Raw genomic sequence first — 5,000 nt, 5'->3', positions numbered from 1 at the left:
CCTGCAGTACACTGCACAGATCAGAGAGATGCCGGAGGAACTGGAGAAGTTCAAAAAAAAGCAGGAGATGCAGACTCAAGCGCGGGAGGCTGGAGACCAGGGCTGCTTGATGGTGGAGTTTGGGGAGTTCCAGGGCCGCTCCATGAAAGATGTCTATGAGGACCAGTGCAAGGAGGCCCAGAAGCTCATCAACTACCTGGTTACGGTAAATGCCCGGCCGAACACCAACATGGCCATTTTCAAGGCATACGTCTTGAAGAGACGCAGGTCCTCCACCGTTTCTGCAGCTCCATCTGCTGTCTCCCGGTCCTCTGCTGCATCCAGCTCCTCTGCAGCTCCATCTGCTGTCTCCCAGTCCTCTGCAGCTCCATCTGCTGCTGTCTCCGGGTCCTCTGCAGCTCCATCTGCTGTCTCCCAGTCCTCTGCTGCATCCAGCTCCTCTGCAGCTCCATCTGCTGTCTCCCGGTCCTCTGCAGCTCCATCTGCTGTCTCCCGGTCCTCTGCAGCTCCATCTGCTGCTGTCTCCGGGTCCTCTGCAGCTCCATCTGCTGCTGTCTCCGGGTCCTCTGCAGCTCCATCTGCTGCTGTCTCCCAGTCCTCTGCAGCTCCATCTGCTGCCTCCACTGTGAAAGCGCTGCTGGCGCGTGGCAGAAACATGTCTGCCTCACAGCTGGTGAGAAAGATGATGTCACCAGTTAAACCCTGTGAGTAGGAGTGTGAATTTAGATAGATAATTAAATTTCCCCTACAGCAGTTCTACATGTATAGCTTTACCATTTTACCTGACTACATAGACTTGTCACTTTTTTTCCAGCTCCAGCACCGCGGTGCACTTCAACTCCGGCAAAGCGTCAGACTGGACTCTTGGCCCGACGCCAGCTTTTCTCTCCCGGTAATTATGCACCATACACCATCTTCCATGCATTTCTCTCTGTGTATTAACAGTAAGCCTAATAGTGTTCATATTTGTGCTCCAGGTGATGAGGAACTGGTCTCTGCTGCATCACAGTGCGAGGCAGAGCTGAACTGCCTCACAACCACGGTGGATGTAGAGGCCTGTGCCGACCCCCCTCCAGTAGCACTACCAGCGCTACCAGGTGTCCATCAGCCACCGGCTGAGCTGCCCGGTCACTGGAAAGAACACCTTCCACCGTTTCAGCAGGAGTGGATTCGGCACACTCTATTCAAGGCCAATCCACGAACCGGCAAGCCAGAGCTAGTGACCCAGCTGAAGCTTTGGTGGCACCCTCCTCAGCCCGTCCTCATTCACACCCAACCCCCTGCCTCACCTGACCACTTTTTCTGTCGGCCACTGTTCTTGTGGATGCCCCATAAGATGTGGCTGTTTCCTCTAGTCTGTGTTCGGCCAACCTGTGGCAAGCACCGACTGACAGCAGCAGGCCTGTACCGGACAGTGCGCAAGGTGTTGGACATCGACGGGTGGTATGACCTCGCCACTGAGTACCTGGAGTGCAAACGCTGCTCTAAGAAGTATCCTTCTTGGTCCGAGGACATCTTAGGACAGTTGGATATGGGACACCGGAGCCAGTTTCCAGCTTTGCTGACATACAGGTAATTCATTATGGATGCCAGTAATTAGAATTAGGTGTTTTTATTTGTGTTGTTTGTGTCATTTTTTACACATACACTGTTCTTTCTTTAGGTACTCATGTGACATCCGGGTGCTGAGGATGATGAGGGAGAGGACAATGGGCAACAGCGTGACACAGCTGTACAAAAAGCTGCTGGAGGAGCACAGCGAAGCTTGGATGCAGCGTGTCCTGCAGTACCTGACAGCTTGTGAGCCTTTCACAAGGTTGTCTGTTGTGCACCCCCCTACATTCTCTGAGCCTCCCCTTCTGCCTGCTCTGCCCAAGCCTAAGTGGCTGTTAGCGGTGTATGCCAGGGATGTTCTTGGACGACTGCTTGAAGTGAAGGCCAAAATCACCTCCATCTTTGGCTCTGTCCTCAAGATGGACTCCACCAAGAAGATCACCAAGAAACTGGCTGGTGCTGCTGCGGGTACAGCTGCCTGGTGCACCAATGTGGGGAATGAGCACGGGCAGGTCCTTGTCTCCGTCCTGACAGCTGGCGAGGGTCAAGCGCTGGACGCTATGGCGGCTGGCTTAATGAGGCGGTACAGGGAGGCAGGAGAGGCGGCACCACACATCATGTACGTGGACAGAGACTGCTGCAGTCAGCGTGGCCCTTGTCGGGTGAACGCCATGTTTGCAGAGTGGGACGGCCTTCTAGTGCGCCTTGACATCTGGCATTTCATGCGCCGGTTTGCTGCAGGCGTCACCACGGAGGCTCACCCCCTGTATGGCATTTTCATGGCACGCCTGTCCACGTGCATTTTCGAGTGGGATCCGGAGGATGTTGCTGCTCTCCGCCATGCCAAGGAGAGTGAACTGGCAGCAAAGAGGGTTGGCCACATCTCGGAGGAGGCGGTGACCACGCGCATCACCCGGAGGGAGTTGGCGTTGCACTGCAGGAGGAGGACCAGAGGGGTGGAGGAGACCATCAGACTGATTGGGTCTCTAATCAGTCTGTTCGACAGTGTGAGTGGGAAGGACACTCTGGGTGTTCCACTGCTTGACCACGAACGGATCCAGCAGATTTGGCGGGAGCAGGAGAAACACGTGGCCTGCATCCAAGACCCAGAGGACTTCTCGCTCTACATGAAGACAGGCACCCTGAAGAAAGGCGGTGTGGAGCTGTGCTGCTACAGGTGTGCCCGTGGGTCTACCTCCCTGGAGTCCTTTCACCTCCACCTGAATAGATTTATTCCAGGTATTGCATATATATGGGTTACTATTTTCTGTTTTACAGTAATATTACAGTCCTTTTATGTGACATCAGTAATTTAAGAACTCTATTTCTCTGTATGTCTTACATAATTCCATCACATGTTACAGATTTATTCATAGCATCTCATATGTAGTGGATATTTTGTTAAAATGTGACCAAAGGCTTTTTTGTTTATTCAACCTTCAGGAACCAGTGCCAGTGATGTGCATTTCCAGGCGTATCTGCTTGAGGGGTTGATGCGCTGGAACGATGACCGGATGGAGGGTGCCGTCAAAGGAGCCGCTTCCATCCGCTCTTACGGCAGCGCGCTGAGAGAGGCAGTGGACCAGCTCAGCCGAAAGGTGCTAGGCAGATGCTGGGATGAGCGCTATCGCACCTCCGGAGCGTACACAGGCAAGAAACTATCCCTCATCCAACATGAGAGAGAATAACTTAATTAATCTGTAATCTGTTCTGTAATAACACTATTCATTATGAGAGTGGATAATCCATCGGTGTTGTTACCTGCACAACTTGGCCTACAACACCAGTGGATTATCCATTACCAACTCCACTCTCACCTATGCTAAATTGCTTACAAATATTAACAATGCTTTCTTTTCCTGTTTTGTTTTATGTAGGTGAATTGCTGGGAATGGACTATCTGTATAGCCAGACTGGCAAAACACTGACTCCAGTGCTCCAGAACCCAGAAGAGGAGGACAGGCTGGTGGAGGCAGTCAACGATGAGGACTTGCAAGATGAGGGGTTTGAAGAAGAGACCACAGAGGACATCACAGTTCCTGTGCTTTATGAGGATGACCCCGGCCGTGACCTGGAGCACAGGCCCTCACCGTTGATGAGTCCTCAGACCTCTCCACCTCAGGCCCCTGCATCACCTGCCGATCTGCCATCCACGTCACGTGATGGAGGACAGCATCCTGACGCTACTCCGTCCACCTCACGTGATGGAGGACAGCATCTTGACGCTACTCCGTCCACCTCACGTGATGGAGGACAGCATCCTGCCCCTTCAGTGCTGCCTGACACCTCTGAGGCTGCAATGGAGAGTCTGTCTGACGAGGCTCAGGTAAGACACTTACTTTAATGGCTATTTCAATCCAATCTCAATGACATTTTATTTCCCATTTATTACTATTAATCAATCCATTTATTATATTAGGGAGCAGTCATTGGACCGGATGGGATCACTGGGTGGGACAAAGTCCAGGATCTTGCTGCTTACCTGGTGGGTCTCCATGAGGCGTCTTACCTCACTGAGCTGCAGGTGACCCAGGTTATCCAGCTGTGGACGGCTCTCCCTGAGGGCGATAAGGAGCGGATCGACTACCAGCCTCGTCATCAGCAGCGACTGATAAGTGGCCGTTTCAAGGCTCCCAAGCGGTCTGGAGTCACGCCGGGTGTGGAGAGTGTTAAGCGCTGCTTGATAGGTCATCCTGGGGGGCCAGCTCAGTGGCCCAGCACCAGCCGCTTGGTAGAGGCCATGTGCATAAGGCTGTGCACATTACACAAGTCACCCACCAAGAAGGCTGGAGTTTCCACCCCCAGATGGTCTAAAATTCTCATCGACTACCACCACGTCCGGGACCTTGTGCTGAATAGTCCAAGGGTTATGGCGGAGACAATGATTCAGCTCTATGAGCTTAATCAACGGACACTCATTCAGTGGTAGGTCAGGCACATCATTTACCTCAAATTGACTGAATAGTTCTCCAATGAATACATATCTAACACAGATTATCTTCTCTCAGGTTCCAACGGCGGCAGAAGAGCCAGGAGATGAGTGTCCTCTCTCAGGGAATGGCTCCAACCAACCCAATTCCTGTGGCACCTGCCCAGCTTCCACCACCGAAGGAACCGCTGGAGCTCCATCCCTCAGCATCAGGACCACGCCACGAGTTTGTCCTCCCTCCAAATCAGGAAGGGCAGGCTCCTATTCTGCGGCCAGGCCGACGGCCAGCTTCTGCCAACAGGGAGCACCTCATCGCACCTGCCCCGACCGCACCAGAGACTGCACAGCCCGTGCCAGCTCCTGGGATGTTGCCTATGGTAGGGACTTTCATCCTCAACCCAGACAAGACTCTGTCGTGCGTGCTGGCAGCTTCTGGTGCCTCAACGTCCAGTGCAGGCCCACCACCTCCACTCGTTCCTGCACCTGCTACTCCTGTGTCCAGGTTCACAAAGAGAAA

This window comes from Sardina pilchardus, chromosome 6 (assembly GCF_963854185.1).
Source record: "Sardina pilchardus chromosome 6, fSarPil1.1, whole genome shotgun sequence".
In the NCBI taxonomy this organism is placed as follows: domain Eukaryota; kingdom Metazoa; phylum Chordata; class Actinopteri; order Clupeiformes; family Clupeidae; genus Sardina; species Sardina pilchardus.
Note: the sequence above shows the minus strand (reverse complement) of the source record.